Source organism: Dendrobates tinctorius, unplaced genomic scaffold, assembly GCF_039654945.1.
Source record: "Dendrobates tinctorius isolate UK_male_01 unplaced genomic scaffold, ASM3965494v1 ptg000093l, whole genome shotgun sequence".
Classification (NCBI taxonomy): Eukaryota; Metazoa; Chordata; class Amphibia; order Anura; family Dendrobatidae; genus Dendrobates; species Dendrobates tinctorius.
In genome coordinates this window covers 26,414,288-26,441,066 of record NW_027361761.1, presented here as the reverse complement: position 1 = coordinate 26,441,066, position 26,779 = coordinate 26,414,288, and the positions used below count along the sequence as shown (strand labels likewise).

General features: G+C 45.3%; 1 long non-coding RNA gene across 2 annotated transcripts in view; it reads right to left on the bottom strand.

Moving 5' to 3' along the window:
• Nucleotides 1-11,576: 11,576 nt before the first annotated feature.
• The window catches only part of LOC141098622 (uncharacterized), a 126,601-nt gene continuing 111,398 nt past the window's right edge, over nucleotides 11,577-26,779 (bottom strand). For both annotated transcript variants that reach the window (XR_012234302.1, XR_012234303.1), the window contains exon 3: nucleotides 11,577-12,548. This is a non-coding gene — a long non-coding RNA (uncharacterized lncRNA). The remainder of the gene's footprint in view (nucleotides 12,549-26,779) is intronic.

The window sequence follows — 26,779 nt, the reverse complement described above, 5'->3', positions numbered from 1 at the left end:
CCTTAGCGACAGAGCCAGTTTGCAGCTTAATGACCAGGCCAATTTTTACAATTCTGACCACTGTCCCTTTATGAAGTTATAACTCTGGAACGCTTTAATGGATCCTGCTGATTCTGAGATTGTTTTTTCGTGACATATTGTACTTCATGTTAGTGGTAAAATTTCTTCGATAAGTCTTGTGTTTATTTATGAAAAAAACAGAAATATGGCAAAAAAATTTAAAATTTTGCAATTTTAAAACTTTAAATTTTTATGCCCTTAAATCAGAGAGATGTGTCACATAAATTTCTTAATAAATAACATTTCCCACATGTCTACTTTACATCAGCACAATTTTGGATGCAAAATTTTTTTTTGTTAGGAAGTTATAAGGGTTAAAAGTTGACCAGCGATTTCTCATTTTTACAACAAAATTTACAAAGCCATTTTTTTTAGGGACCACATCATATTTAAAGTCATTTTGAGGGGTGTACATGACAGAAAATACCCAAAAGTGGCACCATTCTAAAAACTAGACCCCTCAAGGTGCTCAAAACCACATTCAAGAAGTTTATTAACCCTTTAAGTGCTTCACAGGACCGAAAGCAATGTGGATGGAAAAAATTAACATTTAACTTTTTTTTGGAAAAAAATTACTTCAGAACCAATTTTTTTTATTTTCACAAGTGTTAAAAGAGAAAATCAACCACAAAATTTGTTGTACAATTTCTCCTGAATACGCCGATACCCCATATGTGGGGGTAAACCCCTTTTTCAGCACACGGAAGAGCTCGCAAGGGATGGAGCACCGTTTGACTTTTTCAACGCAGAATTGGCTGGAATTAAGATCGGATGCCATGTTGCGTTCGGAGAGCCCTTAATGTGCCTAAACAGTGGAAAACTCCAACAAGTGACCCCATTTTGGAAACTAGACCCATTAAGGAACTTATCTAGATGTGTGATGAGCACTTTCAACCTTCAAGTGCTTCACAGAAGTTTATAACGTAGAGCCGTGAAAATAAGAAATCCATTTTTTTTTTCCACAAAAATGATCTTTTCACCCCCAAATTTTTATTTTTACAAGGGTAACAGGAGAAATCATACCCCCACAGTTATTATGCGATTTGTCCTGAGTACGCTGATACCCCATATGTGGGGAGGAACCACTGTTTGGGTGCATGGGAGAGCTTGGAAGGGAAGGAGTGCCATTTTGGAATGCAGACTTTGATGGAATGGTCTGCGGGCATCATGTTGCGTTTGCAGAGCCCCTGATGGGCCTAAACAGTGGAAACCCCCCACAAGTGACCCCATTTTGGAAATTAGACCCCCTAAGGAACTTATCTAGATGTGTGGTGAGCACTTTGAACCCCCAAGCGCGTCACAGAAGTTTATAAACGCAGAGCCGTGAAAATAAAAAAAGTCTTATTTCCACAAAAGTGATTTTTTTAGACCCCAATTTTTAGACCCCCAAAGTGGGTAAATAGTGGAAACCCCTCAATTCTTGCTCCAACCCTAACCCCAACACACCCCTAACCCTAATCCCAACCCTAATCCCTAATCCTAACCCTAGCCCAACCCTAACCCTTAACCCTAGCCCAACCCTAACCCTTAACCCTAGCCCAACACTAACCCTTAACCCTAGCCCAACCCTAACCCTTAACCCTAGCCCAACCCTAACCCTTAACCCTAGCCCAACCCTAACCCTTAACCCTAGCCCAACCCTAACCCTTAACCCTAGCCCAACCCTAACCCTTAACCCTAGCCCAACCCTAACCCTTAACCCTAGCCCAACCCTAACCCTTAACCCTAGCCCAACCCTAACCCTTAACCCTAGCCCTAACCCTAGCCTAACCCTAGCCTAACCCTAACCCTTAACCCTAGCCCAACCCTAACCCTTAACCCTAGCCCTAACCCTAGCCTAACCCTAACCCTAGCCTAACCCTAGCCTAACCCTAACCCTAGCCTAACCCTAACCCTAGCCTAACCCTAACCCTAGCCTAACCCTAACCCTAGCCTAACCCTAACCCTAACCCTTATGGAAAACTGAAAAAAAAAATATTTTTTTTATTTCATTATGTGTGCCAGAATAAGGGGGTGATAAAAGGGGGGGTTATGTACTATTTTTATTATTTTGATCACTATGATCGTTTATCATAGTGATCAAAATAATGAATGGAATCTGCCAGCCGGAGCCAGCAGATTCCCGGCGGGCGCACTGCGCATGCGCCCGCCATTTTCAAGATGGCGGCGCCCATCGGATGACGCCGGCGGGCGCGGGACCACCGGGAGGGGACGGAGGACAAGGGAGAGGTACCGGGAGGGGACCGGGGGGGATCGGGGACCCTATTTCTCTATCCTCTGATGTGCGATCACATCAGAGGAAAGAGAAATTAAATGTAAAATCGCGGCTTTTTTTTTTTTTTTGCGGTCGCCGTTATAGGGTTAATAACGGCGATCGCAAAAGCGGGGGTCGGTAAAAACCGACCGATTCATGTTCTCTGGGGTCTCGGCTACCCCTGGCAGCCGAGACCCCGGAGAAAATCCGACACTGGGGGGCGCTATTCACTTAAATCACAGCGCCGTGAATTAACGGCGCTGTGGTTTAAGTACCCTTAATTACCGCCGTTAAAAGGCGTATCGGCGGTCGTTAAGGGGTTAATATTTGCGGTACTGCTACATAGTAATATGCATTATCACTCACATTTATGGTACTGCCACATTCACACATGTTTTACCATTCTTTGTAGAACTATATTATATTGTGTTCCTTTAGTGTCATACTGTATATAATATAATGTGCTGATGTGTGCTAATGCTCATGTACAGTTTAAGGAAAGTAAAGTGCATCCTTTTGGGATGTTAGAGGAGGGCACCTTAGTACTATAGTTCTTAGAGATAAGGGTAGGTGTAGTTCCTTTGTGGGCCACTAGATGAGGGCATACTAGTGTGCACAGTAGATATAGTTTAAAGTTTCGTTACAGGGGGTTAAGTGTAGGAGGGGCTGCCGGGTGGCAAAACAGGATTTTCTAGGAAGTTAGGTCAGATGGGGCCAGGGTGCCCAAAGTGTCCACATGGGCTATAGGCCTGGAGACCTTGGCAGCTACGTAATGTTAAAACGCTGCAGCCCATATTATGCACGGCCACTGTGCATCATATCAGTGGACCAGAACAGGGAAGGAAAGATGTGGCGACTAATCGCTTGTGCAGATGCCTTTAGGGCAGGAGTCGGTTGGACTGAGGAGATGAAGGAAGTTGGAGCTTAGACGAGATCGGTACAGACAGGCTGGTTTGAGTTGTATGGGGGTCTCGCGCGATCACCGATAACCAGCGGGGGAGCCGGTCGAAGGTGAGTATCACATGTAGTGATATTGCTAGCAATATCGCTGCTGCGTCACAAAATAGGTAACGCTTTTGCGATATCACTATGTGTAAAGCCCCTTTAGTCTAACATCCTCAATCTGAACCTCCCACTTCCCGACTTCTTGCATGCTGCGCCAATTCTTTGGAATGCACTACCAAGGACAATCCCATTACTCCCCAATGCCCTCGGTTTTAAGCACTGCCTAAAATGGCATTTCTTAAGACTTTCCTATCACCTTACATATCTAAATATTCCCATTTTGCCGTTCAAAATTTTCTTACAAATCTGGTACCTCGTATCATCTGATTACACACATGCATTTAATAGCCCTCTGGACCTGTACTTGTACATACAATACAAGCACATTTTACCATTTACCTTTCCTGCCTCCCCCTATTTCCTCAGATTGTAAACTTGCGAGCAGGACCCTCACTCCTCTTGGTATGTGTTGAACTATGTTACTTTTTAATCTCTGATATTGCCTGTAAAAGTCCCCTCTGAATTTTAAAATGCTGCAGAATATGTTGGCCCAAAAGAAATAAGTATTTTAAATCACTCCCTATCGTGCATTCAATGTGCCTACCAAAACGCTAAAAAAGGAAATCACTTATTGCGGCTCCCATGACAAATGGTGCTATGCTTTACCTTTTCCTCCACTGCAAACTCTGGGCCGATGCAGTTTGTAAGGTGAAGTGATGCCAAGCAGGGAACATCAAGAAGCATGATGACAGCGACCTGAACAGTCAAGAAGCTTACAGCAGCCCACCAGAATACTGATATTGTTGTTGATATTGTTGCCAGATGCTGAATCATCCTGATGATGCGGCACGCTTGTGATGTCACTGTCTTAGGTGGCCACCTGAGCCAACCTATGAGGTCTGGGTATTCAGGTTGAAGTGTGCACTATAATGAGTATATAGACTGCAAGGGGCCAGATACTGTTTTGCATAGTTTATTACCACTGGTTAGAATGCTGCAGCTCCAGTCAGAGGCGTCGATTGATGTCAGTACTACTCCCATCAGCTGATGCCTGCAGTCGCCAATAACAGCAAAAGCAGTCTTGGCTCATGTTAATATTCATCAGCCAGCATCTTCCCTATAATTAGATAAATTAAAAAAATGGTGTGGGTTCCCTTGTATTTTTGATAACCAGCCAGGCAAAACTGACAGCTGCAACACAGTCTCTCATACAATCCTTATTGAAAAAATGATTAAGTATGGAATGGACAAGGCAACTGTTAGGTGGATTCATAACTGGCTTAGTGATCGGACCCAAAGAGTGGTCGTAAATGGCTGCACATCCAGTTGGAAGAATGTCTCAAGTGGGGTACCACAGGGCTCTGTCCTGGGCCCTGTATTGTTCAACATCTTTAGCAACGATTTAGATGAAGGAATTGAGGGTAAACTGATTAAATTTGCTGATGACATAAAGCTAGGAGGGATAGCTAATACTAGAGAAGAGAGAGAGAGGATTCAAAAAGATTTAAATAAACTGGAGAAGTGGGCAGCAACTAACAGAATGGTTTTTAACAGGGAGAAATGCAAAGTACTACATCTGGGCAATAAAAATGGAAAAAGCATATATAGAATGGGAGGAATAGGGCTAAGTGACAGCACATGTGAAAAAGACTTGGGTATACTAATAGATCACAGACTGAATATGAGTCAACAGTGTGATGCAGCAGCAAAAAAGGCAAATGCAATTCTAGGATGTATTAACAGAAGCATACAGTCTAGATCACGTGAAGTCATTATTTCCCTCTACTCCTCTTTGGTCAGACCTCATCTGGAATATTGTGTCCAATTTTGGGCACCACATTTTAAAAAAGACATCAACAAACTGGAGCAAGTTCAGAAAAGAGCGACCAGAATGGTGACCGGTCTGCAAACCCTGTCTTATGAGGAAAGGTTGCAGGATTTGGGAATGTTTAGTTTGCAAAAGAGAAGACTTAATAGCTGTCTACAAATATCTAAAGGGCTGTCACATTGTAGAAGGATCAACTTTATTCTCATTTGCACAAGGAAAGACTAGAAGCAATGGGATGAAACTGAATGGGAGGAGACACAGATTAGATATTAGAAAAAACTTTTTGACAGTTAGAGTGATCAATGAGTGGAACAGGCTGCCACGAGAAGTGGTGAGTTCTCCTTCAATGGAAGTCTTCAAACAGAGGCTGGACAGACATCTGACTGGGATGATTTAGCGAATCCTGCTTTGAGCAGGGGGTTGGACCAGATGGCCCAGGAGGTCCCTTCCAACTCTACAATTCTATGATTCTATGATTCTATGATAACACTCAGCTGTCATCTTTAGCATGGCTGCTTATCAAGGATAGAGGGATCCCCACACAGTTTAAATAATTTTAAAAAATGACATGGGGTTCCCACCCCCATTTTTGGAAACCATTCAAGCTAAAGCAGACAGCTGGGGACATCTAACAGATGCGTCTTTTATGTGACAGCTGCAGGCTGCTATTTTTATGCTGGGGGGCAATATCCATGGCCCCTTAACAGCCTGAGAATACCAGCCCCTAGCTGTTTGCTTTAGCTTGGCTAGTTGTCAAAAATGGGGGACCCCACAGCATTTTTTTTTTTAATTTAGGTCAATAATTTAAGAAAAGTCATTGGGACCCCTTTATTCTTGATAACCAGCCATGATAAAGCTGACAGCTGAATGTTGCAGCCCGTGACTATCAGTTTTGCTGGTCGTCAAAAATACAGGGGAACACACATCATTTTGCTTTCTATTTATTTATAGTGCAGGGACATGAATTCTTCCATCAGCCACCACCTGCTCTCACTGTTAAAAGCGATTGCAGACGTAGGCTGATGAGAGTTGCAGTCCCATCAGTTGACTGGAGATTAACCTTTTACAACTCAGCCCGTCTCTGCTCTTGTGGATTATAAATCTGCTACGCCTGTTGCCGTAGATTCAGCTCTCCGGCTTCATCTGCTTACATGGTTCCAGTTTTCTCCTCCTGTTGCCATTCTGCCATCACAGCTTCTGTAGTTTCAGCTGGATCGCCCTCCTGCACCATCATCAGTCCATGCTGCATCAGTTTCTCATCTGTAAACAGGTAGGTGGATGCAACAATGCAGATGATGACACAAAGGTAACTTTACCAAAAAATATCTATTTGATTAACATAAGTATAAGTGATGGCTACAGCACAATATAAAGAATACAGCAAACGGCGAAGGACCGCAAATTATTGTACAATAGAGAACAGCAATTCAGCTATACAGGATATCAACACAACTCTAATCAGACACTATTGTTCTATTATTACAAATAAAAAAATTATTATAGTCAGTGAGGTCTTTGTCCTAATACCTTAACCTGAGATGCATCACAGTCACTATCGGGCCCGTTACCACCATCTCTCTGTAGACCATACGAGGCGTAATACAGGCCCTAACTGAAGCCTTGGATGCCACACGGTTAGGCCACATAACATTGTAACATAGTTTTGAAGGCTGAAGGAAGACCTTATGTCCATCTAGTTCAGCCTATTTTTAGTGCAGCTGTTCTGTATTGTTGATCCTGGGGAAGGCAAAAAACCCACAGAGTAGAAGCCAATTTTCTCCATAGAGAAAAAAAATTCCTTCCCCTAAGCTGGGTCAGCCATCTACCTATAATATTCTGTTATTCATAACCTTCTATACTGTTACTCGAAAAGCATCCATTCCTTTCTTACATTCATTCAGTGAGTTGCCCATCACCACTTTCTCAGGAAGAGAATTCCAGAGCCTCACTGCTCTTACCGTGAAGAACCCTCTTCTACGCTGGTGCAGAAATGGTCTTTCCTCCAAACAAAGAGAATGCCCCCTTGTTCTTGTCACAGTCCTTGGTACAAACAGTTCATTGGAGAGATCTCATATCACGAGGGCAATACACTTGTACAAATAGATTAGGTCTCCCCTAAGGCTGTGTTCACACACAGCGTTTATTTCGCGGTTTTTCCCACGGATATGCCAAAAAATCCGTGGGAAAAACGCGAAAAATAAGCTTCCCATTCATTTCTATACATGTTCCACTTTTTGTGCACATTGATGCATTTTTTACAGCGAAAAAAACGCATCACTGTAAAAAACGCAGCATGCTCATTAATTTTGCGGATTTTTCCACATTTCTGATTTCCAAGCGTTTAGAAAACGCGCTGAAAAACGCATAAAAACCGCACAAAAATCGCGCTAAAAACGCATGGAAAACGCGCAGAAAAAAACGGCGGTTTTCTGGGAAGGGAGTCAGGTTTTCAAGCAGAAATTTTCTGCTACATGTGCACTTAGCCTTAGTCTTCTCTTTTCTAGAGTAAATAGACGTAATTTTGATAACCTTTCTGGGTATTGTAGTGAACCAACTCCATTTATCATTTTAGTAGCCCGCCTTTGAACCCTTTCAAGTTCAGTAATGTCTTGAGCACCGGCGTCCAAAATTGCACACAATCCTCCAAGTGTGGTCTGACGAGTGATTTGTACAGAGGGAGAATTATGTTTTCATCTCATGTCCTCAGACCTCTTCTAATGCATCCCATGACCCCATTTGCTTTGGTGGCAGCTGCCTGACACTGGGCACTCCAATTTAGCTTCTTATTGACTAAGATGCCTAAGTCTTTTTCCATGTGTGATTTCCCCAGCAGTTTCCCATTTAGTAAGTAATTGTAGCATCTGTTTCTCCTTCCCATGTGCATAACCTTACACTTATCTGTGTTAAACCTCATTTACCATTTTTCAGCCCAATTCTCCAATTTACTCAAATCTGTCTGTAGTTGCAAACTGTCCTCCTTTGTGTTAACTACCTTACATAGTTTTGTATCATCTGCGAATACTGATATTTTACTGTGTAAGCCATCCACTAGATCATTAATATATATATTAAATAGTAGGGGGCCCTATACAGAACCCTGTGGTCCCCCACTAGTAACCCTGGCCCAATCTGAGTATGCCCCATTAATAACCACTCTTTGTTTTCTATCACTAAGCCAGCTACCTACCCAGCTACGCACATTTTCCCCTAGCCCAAGCTTTCTCATCTTACTTACCAATCTTTTATGTGGGACAGTGTCAAATGCTTTAGAGAAGTCCAGAAACACTTCTCTTATTAATAAGACACTTTGTACACCCATTACTCTGACCGTCTTTGTCCTCTGAAGCACTGTCATGTTCCCCTGTGTCTCGTACTTCTACACCGAAAGTCACACCTTTCATGAACGCCCTTCAACGGCCTGGTCGTCTCTCTTTTGGCTCAGATTTCTTAGCTCTGGTCTCGTGTCTCCAGTCCAGGCTATCCAACTCTCGTCGCTCAGCCCCAATGCTGTTTACTTGCTTCTTCTCTTGGTTTGGTTCCCAGGATGGTCACTCGTTTCCCCACTTGGATCTGATCACTCGTAACGACGGCCAAAAGCCAATCTCGCTGTACCACACATCCATCCTTCTACAGGTTAAGGTGCGAATTCCTCTCCTTTACTGGGTCTTTTATAATTACTAACTATGCCACAGCTATCACCTGATCTGGTGTCTCCTTCAATCTCTTCCCAGAGGGAACATGCACTTCACTCTTTAGTTCCTGCTTTCCCTGTTCCGATCATATTTGAGCAGCAGATGGCGGTGTTCACTTGCAGACATTCTGTTAGGTATTAACTGTGTGAGTCTTCTAACATGTCACCTCCTTACACATCCAACTCACTATGTAACATAACACTGTCCCAGAAGGGACTGGCTCAAAAGGCAATGTCTAGGTGTGGTGCCCCCAGGAGTATGGTCACCACAGTGGCTTTGCCTTCCTCCAGGGTAGGGTAATGCCAGGCTTGGAGGCAATGATGGGTCTCTCTCGCAGTCAATCCATACATGCAACACAGTTCCACTCCAGGCCAGCAGGGGGAACTCTGAACCAGGATTAAGGAGAGGGGTGCCCACTGAGGGCCAAGAGGAAGGAGTGGTCAGTCTGCAGAGGGTGAAGCATGCAGACATGTAGGAAGAAGCTGGAGGTTGAGCTAGGAAGGAGAGCTCTCTCAGCTGAGAGCGCACAAACTGGAGCCTGGTCTCCACGGCTGTACGGATACTAAAGGTCCTACAGCAGATACCAGAGCAGTAAGAGGCTGTAAATGCCCTACCCCCATCTAAGACTTGAGTCACAGCAGCAGCTTGGATGGAGAGCCAGGACTCAGGAGAGGAGTCCCCCGAGAGAGGCTACAGCTGTCTGCCGTGCAAGTAAGGTTCTTGGGAACATCTGACAGGAGGAACTCTAGAGTAACTAAGTACTGGAGTGCTTCACACCACAAGGCGCTAGGAAGGAGACTGCACAGCCCATCTGTGAGAGAGAATCCCTGAGTTGCTTCCAGGCTAGCCTGATCCAATACCATCTGTAATCAGGGCCCTGGACTGCAGTTATCAAGTAAAGGTACAGAAATTGCATCCCGCTGTGTCTTGTCTGCTTTCTACCTTTCCGGCACTGCTACATCACCTTTCCGGCACTGCTACATCACCGTGCCAACCATCTCTACACTGCCCTGGGACACTAGCCCTGCCTGTGGTGGGCTATACCATCACTGCTGCACCACACCATCTGTCCCAGCGGAGCTGTCTGCAGCGTCGGCTTAACATCTCCCTTGCCGAACACCACAGGTGGCGTCACGAACTATTCCATTAACTACATTCCTTTTCCATTACTTGGGCGCCCAGGGCCATGGACCGGGTCACCGCTGCTGTGACACATTCCACTGACACCGGCCCGGTACTGAGTACCCCACAGCCCTGGGAGGGCGACCCATAGGAAAACATGGAAAATCCATGCAGTTCTTGCCACTGGTATCATTTAACTCCTTGAACCCAGGGTTACATGGATTGTGTTAACAATAGTGTTATATGACTGAACCAGTCTACTGCCTACACCTTTTATATAGTTTGTAGTGTTTGTGTGGGTTTCCTCCGGGTTCTCCAGTTTCCTCCCACACTCCAAAGACATATTGATAGGGAATTTAGATTGTGAGCCCCATTGGGGACAGTGATGATAATGTCCATAAAGCACTGCGGAATATGTTAGCGCTATATAAAAATAAAGGTTGTTATTATTACTGCTCAGGACAGGTTTTCTTTGTTAGAAGGCTCCCCCAATAAAAAAGAATTGCCAACTACTTGCAAATTTTTGTAAAGCTCATGAATAGATGGCACGTATTTCCACTTTCACGTATTTCCACTTTTTGTAAGAAAGAAAAAAAAAAATTAATTTTTTTCAAGAAGCTTTTAGGAGCTTGTGTCGGCTATTGTATTTGTAGTTATTTTCACATTCCCCCAGTACATGCTATTAAAGGGAATCCATCAGCAGGTTTTGCCTTGTAATTTGAGAAAAGCATGATGTAGGTACAGAGACCCCGATTCCAGCGATGTGTCACTTACTAGACTGCTTGGTGCAGTTTTAATAGAATACATGTTTTCTTTGTTGTAGAGGTAGCAGTGCTCAGAATACTGAGCTGTGTGTAGTCCCACCCATATTCTGATTCCCACATTCTTGTGTATACTGCTGCCAATCAGTGGTGGGGGCGGGGTTGTAAAGCTGGACTAGCTTGCACGTGACACCTAGTCCTGCAGTGATTAATCTCCTGTTGATAAAACACTCATCGTCTTCAAACTACAGCACACAGCCTAAGTGACACAAATCAGGCTCTCAGCCCCTACTTTGTTGCTTTCAGATTAAATAGCAAAAACTTGGTGACAGATTCCTTTTAACGTTTTTATATCCATCATCTTAGCCTTTAGGATTCATTACGCTTTTTCTATGTCTGTAAAAAATGTTGGAGGTTTGTGACATTTAGGAAAAGAAAAATTAGATTGACAAACCTGGAGAAACTTTTCTGGGAAGTTTCAGCAGTGAGACTCCCTGTAAGCTGCTGGGATCTGCAGAATTATCAGGCAGCAAATATTGAAATCCCTACAGCGCCACCTAAAGGGAAATGCATTCATTACACAGTTGCATTATATCAAAAGCCCATTGATTACAAAGGCATGGCTATTTTGAGTCCTCCAGTGAAATCTGCGCGTGTATTTCGTGAATCCTTGGTCTGCTCTGAGCCTGGATATTCTTCTCCAGTCCATGTCTGTGATGACTTCTGAGGTTAGTAACCCACATACTTAGATCTGCTTTCTGCAAACTTGACAATAGAATAACCAGTCAACATTTGACTCAAAATGAGTTAGTGAGCAGGTCATTAGACAATGCAAAAAGTCATAAAAATCGAACTTCAAAGTTTGCTATTTGGTTTAATCAGAGCAGCCACACTCCAAAAAGGTCAGCAAACAAAAATATAGTTGTGTTCTGCTACCCTCTAGTGGGTAAAGGTAAGGACTGCAACGTAGATTTTGCTTTATTTATAGAAATCAGCGAGTTTGTAGATTTGTTGTGGAAATTCGATTTTCTAAAATGTGCATTATTATGCTCCATTGTTTCTCTGGATCTCATATTACACATAATGACGCTCCCATAACAGATCAGTGTAGGAGGTACTTTAGATGTAGGGTACCGGAAAACCCCCCAAGATGGTCCAGTAAAGACAAGATCAGCGAAGACGAGGGCAGGGTAGGTCTAGAATTTTTTTTTTTTTTTTTTTTTTTTTTAAAACCCTTCCCAGCCTTTTGTAATCCAGCAATATGGAGAAATCGTAAAAAGAATGGATTTAGCCAAATCCAACATTTTGGCAAAATTTGAGGCTACTACATTATCTGTCTTTAACATGTAAAGTCTATGATATTCTTTACCCTAGCAGGCGGAGATGTCAGAGTCGCAGTGATTATTACATTTTTGCTGCATTTTCTTAAGCCTTTTCCCCATTATTTGATGCATTTTTGGTGTAGATTTGAAGCTGTGTTTGTTAACGTGGCTTTTATAATACAGCAAAACTGATTTTGATACTTATGTAAAATAATTGTGGTAACTTTATTTTAGGCTCCACATGGAAAAATAAGGTACCAAAACTGCACACATCAGCAGTATTTGCGCACTTTACATGATATTCCATCCGCTTTCCTTTGAGAACTAAACAGCAGAATTTGGTCAAAAAAAAAAAAAAAGAAGCAGCAGAAAAATTCAGCATTTACACTACATGTGAACACGGCCTTAATGTCCAAGCAAAATGGATGTGATTTTCTGAAAATTGCACCCTTGACCCTGTTGCAGTTTTGGTGCGTTTCTTCTCTATAGGTTTCTATGTTGAGCCTGAAAAAAAAAAAAAAAACAACTTTTGTTAAAAGTGCATTGGAATTTTTTTTTTCTTAAGTGCAGAATCAAGGCTTTTCTGTACTGATTTTGCACCAAAAATGCATCAAATAAGGGGGAAAATGCATAAAGAGGCAGAAAAGATTAAATAATCAGGGAAGATTCTTTTTGCATCGCGTAGTGCAGAAATCTGCAGAATAACAGCATTTACGATTTGTGCGATCACGGCCTCAAAGTTCCATTTTTATTATCTTTATGGGTTTAAACTTGATCAATAAATGGCAACAAATGGTGTGATTAACTTAATTATTGTGATCGCTGTTGAGCGAGTTGCTGCAGGGGCACCAAATATATTTCAATTTGATAATTTTTGATGTTTATTATCTGATTTATTTACTGTTTAAAAAGAGCATTAAAAATATTATAATTGTTTTTCATTTTTTTCCCCTATAAAATCAATAAAAAAAAAAAATCTGACTTTACACTGGTACATAGAGATACACTGCTATGTACAGATCTATCGCTATGTCCCTGCATTCTAAAAGTAATCTACTTGTGGGTTCCATGCAGCTTCAAGTATACAAAATTCTCCCATTCTGATTAGTGCAGGCTGTACATCTTAACTTTATCTGCTGCCTGCCATGATGGGGGTTGTGGTTTCCATTTCTGAGGAGACCATATTACAAGAAAAGAAAATCGCATTTTTGGAATTGTCACTACTTTTTAATAATCTTATATGAAGAAAAAAAAATCTTATTTTTATTTCTCCCTCTAGAATACAGGGCATAGAGGTACACATCTGTATATCAGAGTACCCCGACATGCGAAAGGGTAGCAATGTTTTGGACTTTTGACTTTCAGGCTCCATATCTCACCATCTACTACAGCTTCCAATGTGAGACTACCATCATTTTATAGATTATCTTGGCTATCTCATGCATAAAGTTGACTTACAATTAGTGGTGAGCGAACATGCTCGCCACTACTCGTCACTCGCCCAAGTATCATGGTATTTGATGTACTCGGCGAGCACCGAGCATTTCCGGGATTACTCGGCGGGAACACAGGTCCCCACCCAGCTTGTTTGGCGGACTCTAGAGACCCAATCATGATGCAGGGATTGTCTGCCAGGCCGTGAAATGCCACAACCATCTTTGTTGTGGTCATGCAGTGATTGGTTGGCTGCATGCTTCATCAGGAGTATAAGACCAGACGCCGCCTTGCTCGGCGCATTCAGCTCCGGATTTAGATAGTGTAGGGAGGAGCAGCTGCTGAGATAGGGTCATATTTGGGGATTTATTAGTCAGCATGGGGTCTACCATCCTAAATACTCACTTCCAGCTAAATTAAACCAACAGCCCTTCTAAGGATTAATTACGGAGTATATAGGTTCCAGTGTTAGGCAGGCAGGGTAGTGTACGTCGCTCTATACACATCAGTACAAGGCCTGCAGGCACTGTATGTGTGTATACATATTGCTTACATCAAGAGGGTGCATTCCCTTCCCGTGTTCTGCTGCTGCTGCCTTAGGATATATTGGTCGTATATACCTAGCCCCTGGTGTAATTGGCTTTGAAAAATTTTTTATCCAGGGTTAAGAGCTTTTTTTATTGCAAAGCAATCCAGAGCCCTTTTTTTTTTCCTCCATTTGTTTTTTTGACACTACACAATACAGCCAGATCCTTTTCCTAGCACAGAGTGAAAATCCAGCAATTTTAAAGGATCCCAAACATCCCTTGCACAGAGAAATATTTTATTTTTATGTGGTACGGTTGAGTACATTTTTTTAGTGTCTTACACAATTTGACACTATTTTGCTGACCCCCCCCAAAAAACATACAGGCGACATATTTTACAGTGCGGTATATCTGTGACACGCCTCATCCATCCGTCTGCTAAAAACTTTGGTCTTTTTTAGCTCTCAATTTTTTTTGCTGTCTGGCACTGTACTTCTATACAGCACTATTTAGCCAAATAATAAGATACAGGCCACACATTTGTCATGGTGGTATCTCTGTGCCAGCTAATATCTGTACATGCTGAAAGTTTGGCTAGTTTACGGTGGTTTTCTTTTTTTCTCCTGGGTGTCACTGTACTTCTATACAGCACTAATTAGAAAGAAAAAAAAAAAATTTTCGTAGTGGTATCTCCGTGTCAGCGTCATATCTGTGTATGCTCAAAGTTTGGCCATTTTAGGCCTGTTTTCCTTTTTTTTGGCCTGGGTGTCACTGTACTTATATACAGCAGTAGTTAGCAAAAAATAAAATACAGGCCACACATTTTTCGGTGTGGTATCGCCGTGCCAGCTCATACCTGTGTGTGCTCAAGGTTTGACCAGTTTACACTGGTTTTCCTTAGTTTGTCCTGGGTGTCACAGTACTTCTATACAGCACTAGTTAGCCCAAAAAAACAAAAAAAAAAACAGGACACCCATTTGTCGTTGTGGTAGCTCCCCAACAGGCCTCATTTCTGATTGTCGAAAAAATTGGCCATTTTAGACCTACACATTGTATTTGTTTTTGCAGTCTGTTATCATACTTATTAAATCTGAGAAGGCTAAAACACATTTTTACCCAAAGTCCAGATAGGTCAAATTTTGTTTTTCCAGCACACATATCACATACAAGTTGCCTCCCAAATCACCCTTTAGTAGTGAACGTGTATTTTAGTCCATTTACAATGGGCAAGGCACAGGGAAGTGGACGTGATGGTGGAGGCCGAGGCCTTGGATGCTGAAATTGGCCCACCAAAAACACCCACATCTTCTCGATGGACTTTAGTGTCCGAAGTCCTAGGGGACCGCGGCAAAACAGTACTATTGATGCCCGAGAGGTGAAATGGTTGTTGGTTGGATAGCGGATAACACTTCCAGTTACTTATGCACCACCAGCACCCTGTCTTCCACACGGTCAAGTCACAGTAGCTGTGAATCTGGGCCGCATATTTCTTACCCTGATGCTCCTTCCTCCCACCATGCTGAGAGACCTGAGACAAATGATCCCACACTCCGACACTCCGAAGAGCTGTTCAGTTTTCCATTTGGAGATTCGTGCCTCTCGCCCGGTCCACTTGAAGCGGGTCAAGATGATATTCCATGTAGCGATGCACAAATCTTTGAGCAGCCACAGTCACAAGAGGTGGACTATGATGAGATCATTGCCAGAAAGTCAGGAGGAGGACCAGTGTGGGGAAGTGGAAGAGGAGGTGGTGGATGATGTACTAACAGACCCACCCTGGCAGGAGGACATGCAGAGCGAGGACAGCAGCACACAGGGGGAGGTAGGCATGGCACCACTTCAGGCAGGAAGAAGCAGTTTGGTGTCTGCAGACAGAAGGCATGCAACCGTTCCCCGTAACACCAACCTGACGGAAGTTGCCAGTCCTACCGTTAGGGATTATCGGCAGAGTCTTTAAAAAATAACCAGACTCTGGAAGACCTAACAGGCCATTAGCAACACATGTCATGTCAGCATCGGCATGGGTAGCAAAACTAAAACTACAAGCCCTACCACCACCAGCATGATCAGGCACATCGCAGCAAAGCACCTGACTTTTTTGGGCCCAAACCCATGCTGCAGGAACAGTGTCTGCTGGTGACACCACAGCTTCTTCAACTGTTGTGCGTGCAAGCCAATCCCCTGTCCACGCAAAGATGCCTCCTGCCTTGCACCTGCCATTGCCCACAGTCAAATAGCACCATCTTCAAGCACGTCCATGTCCTTGTCCCAGAACAACCTTCAGTTATCCATACCCCAGTCATTGGAACGCAAGCGGAAATACGCAGCTAAATGCCGCACAGGCCACAGTACTCAGTTCTCAAATTTGTCTGCTTGCAGTCGAAATGTTGCCTTTTAAGTTGGAGATGGAAGCTTTCCACAACCTGATGGCGGCCGCCGTCCCATGGTACTCTGTCCCAGCTGCCACTTTCTCCCACTGTGCCATCCCGGCATTACACAAGCACTTGTCACACAACATTACCCGTGCCCTCAACAATGCAGTTACTGGGAAAGTACGCCTAACCACGGACACGTGGACAAGTTCTTGTGGCCAGGGACGGTACATTTTTGCTGACGGCACACTGAGTTAACATAGTGGAAGCCGGGACCCAGTCAGACTTTGGGATGGAACACGTCTTCCCGAAGCCAAGGATTACAGGCTCCATGTCAATCAGGGTTGCCTCCACTGTGTACAGCTCCTGCACCACCACCTCCTCCTCTTCAGCCTCCATGTCCGAAATGAGCACATCATTCACAAGCTGGAAGCACTACAGCATTGCCAAAGCAAAGCGGCAACAGGCTGTGCTGAAGCTAATTTACTTAGATGACAAACCGCACAATGCTGAAGAGTTGTTGACAGCTCTGAAAGAGCAGGCAGATGTATTGGCTGACAGCACTGAATCTCCAGCCAGGCATGTTTGTGTGTGACAATGGCTGGAACAGGAGCCTGGTGGCGGCTTTGAGGCAAGGTGAACTGACACATGCCATGCCTCGCTCATGTTTTGAACCTCGTTCAACGTTTTCTAAAAAGCTTTCCGGAGCTGCTGGTTAAACTACGCCGCCAGTGTGCCCATTTTAGGAAGTCAGCTGCAGCTTCAACTGCCCTTGTCATGCTTTAGCAGCAATTGCAAATTCCAGCTCACCCACTGGTGTGTGATGTCCCCACTCGTTGGAACTCTACACTGCATATGTTGGAAAGGATTTGTGAGCAGAAACGGGCAGTTGTTGAATACCAGCATCAACAAGGCCGTCGTTTTTCAGGTTTGAATCCACACAAGACCTCATGAGTGGACATGGATGTCAGACATATGTAGCATCCTCCAAAACTTTGAGGAGTCCTCCAAGATGGTGACCGGCAATGAAGCCATAATTAGCGTCACCATCCCACTCATCTACATTCTGAAAAGCTCTCTGTTCACAATGAAAAAGAAGGCATTGCAGGCGGAGCATGAGGACATGGATAAAGGAACCATACAGGGTGATTACACACAGCCCAGCCTCGTGTCATCCCAACGTGGATTGGTTGACAATGAGGATGAGGAGGAGGAGGAACAGGAGCTACTTTCATGCGCTATAGATGGAACTACAGCCACAACTGTCATACCGTCTGATCAGCGTAGATGGTCTGAGGACAGGGAAGAGGGTGACACGGAAGGCTTGCCTGTTACCAGTCTGGCATGCATGGCAGACTTTATGTTGCGCTGCCCTTCCTGTGATCCTCGTATTGTCAAAATATTGGGTACCAGTCATTACTGGCTAGTGACACTTAGACCCACGATACAAGGACAACTTTCAATTTCTTGTTCCAGAGGCAGACAGGTGTACCAAAATGGTGCAGTACCATTGGGCTACTGTTGCAGAATTAAAAATTCCCATCTCAGAACGCTGGTGGCAGAGATAACAGTTCGTTGGCCAACCAAGTAGGACAGGTGACAGACAAGTCCACTCCAGCAGAGGCAGGGGAACACTGGCAAAGTTGTGGGATAGGTTTCTAAGACCCTCTCATTGCCCATGCACTGAGGCGCGGGGTAATCTGACAAGGAATGCAATCTTCTCTAAGATGCTGAAGGAGTACCTTGCTGACTGGACCAATGTCCTCTGATTCCTCCATGCCTTTTAATTATTGGGTATCCAAGCTGGACACATGGCATGAGCTGGCTCTCTACGCCTTGGAGGTCCTGGCCTGCCCTGCCGCTAGCTTTTTGTCCGAGCGGGTTTTTAGTGTTGCTGGTGGCATCACAGATTAGCGAATTCACCTTTCTACGGAAAATGCAGACAAGTGATGGATTGGGTCTGACTTCGAAACCACCAAATTATGACAGCGAAGCCTAAACTCCAATGTAGTGTTTTTTGGGAGGTGTATTCCCATGCACCTCTTCACAACCAAACATGGGTACACACTTCCTGATTTTGGCTATTTGGTGCCCTCCTTCTCACCGTCCACCATCACTTGAACATCAAGGTGAATGTATTCAGTCATGCTCTGGCAACTATGTTTTTGCAAGGGTGTTATGATGCCCATCACCAAAATATAAAAGATTATGTACACCCTCAAGGGGAAATGTTTGCCAGCCCATACACTTAAGGGCCCGTTACACTAAGCTATAACGTCACTGGTTTTGTGACGCAGCAGCGATATCGCCATGTGTGATCCTTTCCTCCGACCTGCTCCCCCGCTGGTTATCGCTGATCGCGCGAGAACGTCCTGGGCTGTATCTAGTCGGCCACTTCCTGCTGGGCTTCATACTGTGGAGACAAGCGATGCGTGGATGCGGGCGGGAAGACGTCTTCAACGCCTTGTCTGACAGGTAAATAGCGACCCACGACCACTGCTATGTCGCTGGTGAGATCTGCCTGTTTGGCAGTTCACTAGCGACCACATAGCGATGCACCAGCGATCCTGACCGGGTCATATCATGATCGGGATCGCTGGTGCATCGCTAAGTGTAACGGTACCCTAAGTCTATGGGCATTCCGAAACAATGAGACCTGCTCCTAGAAATTGGGACTATTTTTTAATCAGGCCTTCCTCCACGTCTGATCATCTACCTCCACTAGATCAAAAGGGTTTACTTGTTCCTTGGAGCTACAGCCAGTGTCGAATTATTAAGGGTGGGTGGTTAAGCTGTGCGCAAAATACTTGTTCTGACAAAGATTGAGGTGTACCCCATAGGGAAAATGTTTGCCATCCCAAACACTAAGTGTATGGGCATTCTAAGTCTATGAGACCCGCTCCTAGAAATTGGGCCTATTTTTTAATCAGGCCTTCCTCCATGTCTGATCATCCACCGCCACTAGATCAAAAGGGTTTACTTGTTCCGTGGAGCTACAGCCAGTGTCAAATAATTAAGGGTTGGTGGTTAGACGGTGCGTAAAATACTTGTTCTGACAGAGGCCCTCCCCCCTGTTTCTTCCAAGGGGGAATGGAGTGCATATGACTTGGTAGCAGGGCAGGCCTTGCAGTCAATGCATAAGAAAACAAAATGGGAGTACAAAATGAATAATGTGAAGTGGCTTTTCATGGGCCCATCCAGTACCTGGGTTCAAAGGCATATTGGGGTGCATATGACTTGGTAGCAGGGCAGGCCTTGCTCTCAATGCAACATTTTTTATGGAAGCCCTCCTGGACATCTCGTGAATGGGGTATTGGGGTATTCTTGGCAGCCCATCCGCTCACTGCATAGACTAACAGTTTAGGAGACCCACTGTTTAATAATGGCCCTTTAAGCAGATTAATGGTGCCTGATGCCCCTATAAAAATGGGCTCTGTGACTGAGTCCCTCCTTCATAAATGAAGCAAGATGTGTCTGCTTATGGGTCGCACACCACATGGCCAGCTAGGGTTGGTAAATGTTACAATGACATTTCCCAGTGAATACAGTTTTGCTCTAACAACTCAAAATTTTATTTTTTCTTATTTTGTAAACCTACTTTTGGCTTTCAACAGTGCCCAAGTCCTTTTCGGAATGCTCTAGATCAGATTCAAGCATGTCTTGACTAATATCCGATCCCAGGACTATTCTACAAGTTCCCAAAGTTGGTGCATACTGGGCGACTCACTTGAGTATGTATACAGCTTTTTCTTCAAGTCTACCCACATGTTTGATAGGGTTGAGGTCTGGGGACTGTGTGGGCCAATACAGCATCTCTACTTCATTGTCTTTAAACCATTTCTTTGCCAAGCTCAATGTATGCTTTTGATCATTGTCCTGGTGAAACATTATCTTTCATTTCATACCCATAGTACTCGAGTGTACAAAGCAATCTGTCTTGTTGGTCACTCACAGAGGTCAGTATTGAGACCACCATCGATCCTGGTCAAGTATTCAATGCATTTGCTTGTGAAACAACCCAATATCATCAGGCTTCATCCACCGAGCTTGACAGTTACTTCAATTTATCGATCTGTTAGCCTCTTTTCCCCTATTTCTTCCAGACCCATTTGCATCCATTAGTGCCTAGTCTATAAGATTTCATCTCATCAACTCCACAAGTAAGTGCAGAACAAGCACAACACTTAAAGGAACAATATCTGTTTAGAATAGGGGTTTCAGGGTGAAGAAAAGTCAGAGCTGGTCCACAGCACTGGTCCTGTGCCCCCCCTTCAAGTGACGCTGTGGGTAGGCTCAGGCCCTTGCAAACTAAGAAAACTGAGAACCTGTTACCTTATTGGTGAATATGACAGACAGCAACACGAGCTTCAAGATGCCAACGGCTGGTGGTTTGAAGTAGGGAGGTCCAGCCCTTCATGGGAGTGGACAGCGTCTGAAGGGACGAAGATGAAGTGCCCAATGCACCAGTGATAACTGCAAGGAGAAGGTGTGCAGGTTCTAAGGTGCAATCCAGAAAAGGTGTAGCAGCAAGGAACGAGGTGCGATCCTGTCAGAGGCGGCTCACCGAATTAGAGATGACAGAGTTGGAGCGATTGGGGGGGGGGGGGGGGAAAGAGAGAAAGAGAAAGAGAGAGAGAGAGAGAGAGAGAGAGAGAGAGAGAGAGAAGGTAGTCGTCGAATCATTAGTGCAACCTCGGGAAGGACAGAGTCAGTCGGTCAGGAAATAAGTAGGAATTGACTGGCAGGTGCCATTTTGCCTACAACAGAGGATTGTAACCGATGCTCGAGACGTTACTCCAGTGATGAAAAATACAACAGAAGTGGGTCGCCCCTCACACCCAGGGCAGTAGGGTACTCTGTACCGGGCCGGTGTCAGGGGGAATGTGTGTCACAGCAGCGGTGACCCGGTCCGTGGCCCTGGGTGCCCAATATCATTGGTGGTGATGTTAATGGTGTAATAGTTTATTTGGATAGTTCGTGACACCACCCATGGTGTTTTTGGCAAGTAAGATGTTGAGCCAATGCTGCATGCAGATCTGCTGGGACTGATGGTGTGGTGCAGCAAAGATGATGTAGCTCCCCACAGGTGGAGCTGTAGTCCCAGGGCAGTGTAGGTGCAATGGATGAGGAGAGGCGCAGAATGGTATAGATGCTGGTACCCAGGTGTAGCGGTGCTGGAATAACTGGAGAACACCAGAGTATGCGGTTCCAAAGCTTTACTCACTGTTTGCAGTTCACACAACTGCCTGCCTCCATACTGTGTTCAAGTCAGGGCCCCAGCCAACCTCCAGGCAGGATAGGATTCTCCCCTCCACACTCCGCCAATATGTACCTTACTGAACGACTCCTCCAATGCGCCTTTAGGTGCGAAGCACTCCAGTACTTAGGCTAGTTTCACACTTGCTTTTTTTTGCAGCGCGTTTTTCCCGCAAAAAAACGCATTGAAAAAACGCATACAAAAGCATACAACTGCTGCGTTTTTTTCAAGCATTTTTATGAGCATGCATGAAAAAAACGCAGCGTTTTTATGCGTTTGTATGCGTTTTTAGTACGTTTTTACCGCGTTTGTGTTTTTTTCCAACATTTTTAGGTGGCCTCTCACACTACCCAAACCATGACTTTACTAACCCTAACCCTGACCCTAACCCTTAACCAAATCATACTTAACCCTAACCCAAACCCTAAACCCTAACTAACCCTAACCCTGACCCTAACCCTGACCCTGACCCTAACCCTTAACAAAACCATACTTAACCCTAATCCTGACCCTAACCCTGACCCTAACCCTAATCCTGACCCTAACCCTGACCCAAACCCTTAACCAAACCATACTTAACCCTAACCCTGACCCTAACCATAATCCTGACCCTAACCCTTAACCAAACCATACTTAACCCTAACCCTGACCCAAACCCCAACCCTAACCCTAACCCTGACCCTAACCCTAACCCTAAACCCCCTTAACTAACCCTGACTCTAACCCAAACCCCTAAATTCCATGGTTAAAAAAAAAAAAACGCATATGCAAAAAAACGCATACATGAGCATGCCAGTGCGCACATATGCGCATCCATAGGCTATAATTGCCATTTTTAGCGCAAAACGTGCGCATATGTGCGCATGCGCTTTTTTGCAGGGCCAAAAAATGCAACATGCTGCGTCTGGAAAATACAAACGCACACCCCAAAAAAACGCAGCGCATGAAAATCGCATACATGCGCTTACAAGCGCGCAGGTATGCGCACCCATGTTAAATATAGGGGAAAAAACGCATGCGCACATATGCGTTTTTTTCCAGCGCTAAAAAACGCAAATGTGAAACCAGCCTTAGAGACTAGGAACGCCTAGAGAGGCATTCCAGGGTAACTACTTGTATGACAGACAGCTGTAGTCTGCTTTGGGGACTCCTCTCTGTGTCCCAGCTCACTATCCAGTTGCTGTTGTGTCCCAATCTATGATGGGAGTAAGGCGTTAGTGGCTCACTACTCCTCCGGTGTCTGTTGCCAGACATAAAGATCCAATCAACCTCGGGGACCGTGCCCCGGCCTTTGCGCTCTGGACATGAAGGGTTCTCTCTCTTTCTCAACCTGCTTCCCACCATCCTTCTATTCACTGTCATTCCGATCTGTTCTCTCTTATGGAATCTGTAGTCTCCAGTCTAAGTCTCCTTCCTTCTGTTCCTTTCCCGTGCCAGCTGGCTCAGGTCACTGAGGCAGCTGCAGCACTCCTTCCTCCATCCCTTCTTCCAGGGATCCCCACTCCTCACTGAGTGGCTCACTCACTCCCTGACCTCCTGTCAGACTGACCTACTGACTGACCTGAAATCCTACACCTTCCCTCTCTTTTATATCTAACTCCACCCACCTCCCCAGCACCTCTCGTGTTAGGAAGCCAGGGACCTCAAAAGGCACCCTATGACCTATCCAGCATAAAGCATGGATGGGTCCCTGCTGAACTATCGTGTGTGGGGTGCAGGTGTTGGAATGTGAAAGGGAGTTCCCACCCTACCTGGATGGTGGGGTACCACACCTTAGGAGAAGGTGCAGTACCTCTGTGGCAACTGAAGCCTCAGGGGCGCCACAGAAGCAATCGATACCTCATCAGATGAAGTGGTAATCTACCCCACTACCACCAGAACCGCAGCAAGAGAAGAGCAACGCTGACGTGTTTAACTGTAAGTGGGTGAAGTGCAGGAAGAGCCAGGGGAGGGCTGCCTCCTCTGCTCTGTGCCCGGAATCATTGAGCAGGACAGCAGGTTCCCCGGGGGACAGTAAAGGAGCCAGGAACAGGAAGAGAGCAGAGAGCGGGAAAAGTGCGCACACTTTCCTCAGAGTAGCCTGGGCATCAGACAGGGGAGGATGTTGACACAGACGGGGAGAGAGATAGATCTCCCGTTTACCAGTCAGAGACCAAGGGACCGTGCACAAAGACTGCAGACCGTGAGTACGTGAAGCCGAGTACTGCAGTGTCAGAAAAGTTGCGCTCTCATCCCTGTGATAAGACTGTCCCCTGCAAAGGCAAAGAGACTGCACCCGTCGACTGGGCTGTGACCTGTTTAGACAGACTGTCCCACGTACGAAGTTCCGGTAACATTGGTGTAAGTGCAGAGCCCCTTTTTCCGGTGAGAGCATCGCTGCAGAGTTGGAGAGAGACTCAGAAAAGGTGGATCTCTTTTGCCTCATACCCCTCTGGCTCCTGCAGTAACCCTTCGTATCTTGGTTAGACATTGTTAAAGACACAGGATACAGAGTACTACAGATGACAAGTGCTGCTGGTGATTCGGCGCCTGCGTGGGAGAAGAGTGACCCTTCAATCAAGACACCTTCAGGCTGATAAGTTCCTTTATAGGAAAACTTCTAATACTGTTGATGCCCTTTTGTCTGCTTCTATAACTCGTTCTCATAATATTCATATTTGCACAGTAGAGAGGCCATACTGGGCCGCAGGCCTTAATAGGGAGGCCGACATGACAGGGTTGAGTGGAACTATAGTGAGCTGGAGTTAGGGATTAGGATGGTACTACGGGGTTAATGTATTTGGATAAGGTGGGGGCAAGTGCTGGGATGAGGGGGAGGCGGGGTCAGAGCTGGAGCATGAGTTATCATTTTAAAGAAAGTGACCATCTTAGTGTGGCAACCATTTTAGGTTCCCCCACATAGTGACAAGAAGCTGTGGGGTCTCTTCTGTAGAACCTTAATTATGGATGTGGAAACAATGCTCCAACAACTGAGGTTTGCTGAGGAGTCGCTTGGTGCTAGCTGGATGCAAGCTGCCTTCCAAGGCTTGCTACAGGGAGCTGTGACCGGGTCACCTCACGCACTGCAGGATGGATGGCGGCCGCAGAAAGCTAATTCTCCAGCATATCTTAGTCCGCAGGTCCCCTTCTGGTTCAGCACCGCATCAGGAGCCCCTACTGAGACCCTCCGGCTCAGGGTGAGAGCTGTAAGCCGGCAGCTCATGTTATGAGAACCGGGAGGAATCCGATTAGGCGGTGGGGCCTGCAACAGAGGACGAGTCAGCCTCCCTCTCTACATCGTCACAGAAGGCTTACGGTCCGGGTGCGGCGGATGCCCTGTCGGGTGGCAGATCCACTCGGCATGGTCAGAAGGATACGGTGAGAGGGACGGGGGCCTGGTACGCAGGCCCCTCAGCGAGGATACCATCACGTGCAGCAGCCAGCTGGCACCACCCATGCAGCGGCAGAAGCGGCACTTCAACAAGATGGCAGGCAGTGTCAGGCTGGCCTGGGGCAAAGAGCAAGGGGGAGCCTGATGGAACATGCAGGCAGCATATCGATCACCAGGATGGCGTGAAGCATTAGGACACCGCAACATTTAGGGATCCAGCACGAATCGATTCAACTGGATTCATGATCTGCGGCTGCTGGGATCACAGCACCCAGGCAGCCAGTTGAGACTGATCATTTTTTCCTTACTCTTAACCCTTTGCTAGCCTTTTATGAGTGTATGTGTTAGAAATTTTGTTTTATTATGGGGGGCAAGCAGAGGCATAATGTTTATTTTGCATGGGCTATGGAAGTTTGTCCAGTTATAGGGATCTGGGATCCAAACAGTATGGGGATCTGGGATCACTACGGGTTATGGGGATCCAGGACTCCTCAAGGCAGGGTAGCACCTTCCGCAGCAAGGCTGGGTAGTGCTAAGGATAGGTGTTTTTAAGGCGATAAGAGTGGATGAGATATATACATACAACCAGTTCAGCATGAAGTGCAACCCATTAGTGAAGGCAGGAGGCGAGGAGGAAAGAGTGGATTCATTGCTATTAGATGAGTATGCTAAGGGTGAGGTTTGTGTTTGAGGGGACTTTGGGGGTGCACTTGAAACATGGGGTAGGGGACACGATTTGGAAAGGACAATATGTTTAGATATTTTCATTGCTTCAAGTGGAACGCTTTAATTTAGACAAGGTGAGGTGAGGATAAAAAGAGGGTTCATTTAATTTGGAGAATCTTCTCTAATGGGTACAGTTATCCGCTATCGTTATTTACAAAAGGTCCCCGGAGAACTGCTTGGGATTTGTGGTTACATGAATGTGATTGATGAGGATTTTTAGGCTAAATATGTTGAGCAGTTTCGACAGTGAAAAGCATGATAAGGGCCCCCGAGTAGGCTGGGGCATACGAAACAATTGTTTCCTGTATGCACCGGGACTTTGTAGCGGTCAGGAGACTCGATGTCAATGGCGAAAGGGTCGTGTTTATTATTTAAGTAGGTCATGGGGTGGTAAAGTGTTTCATGGGAAGAAAGCAAAGGGGATAATGATGGAATTGAAAAAAGGGCCAAGGTCATTGTGTCAGGAAGAGAGGGTATCGACCCTCAGTTGGGTTTGGTGTTGTACACTTTTCTTGCTGCTATGGATTGGGTACGGTTGTGTTGAAAGGGAACTAGGCCAAAATGGATAGTATGCATTGGGTGGGTTTTTGGGGATTGGGTCTCTGTTGATCATTGTCTACTTATGGGGTGTCCCCTTTCATGTTCATATTCTTGTGACGCTTGGTTTGTTTTTTTGGAATGGTCGCTTACAGAGATGTTTATTTTCAATTCCTCTATTCATTAATTGGATGAATTTTTGGTCGCTAGTTTGGCGCAGGATCCTGATTGTTCATTCTATTACGGACAATGGAGAGCATGGCCAGGAAGTTTCGGCCCCTTTAGTGGCCCAAAATACGGTGGGCCCTGTGACAATATTGAGCTTTTCTTGGGTATCAAATCGATACAACTTGCGCTGGACGGCAGGTCGCCGTTTAAAATGATGGTTGACATGAAGACAGAAGCGAGTCAGGTTAATGATTTGTAGATGGTGACATTGCATGAGGCTCAGTCTCTACTGGACAAGCTAATTTTGCCTGTAAGATTATGCCGTTGGGCAAAGCGTTCTGCCG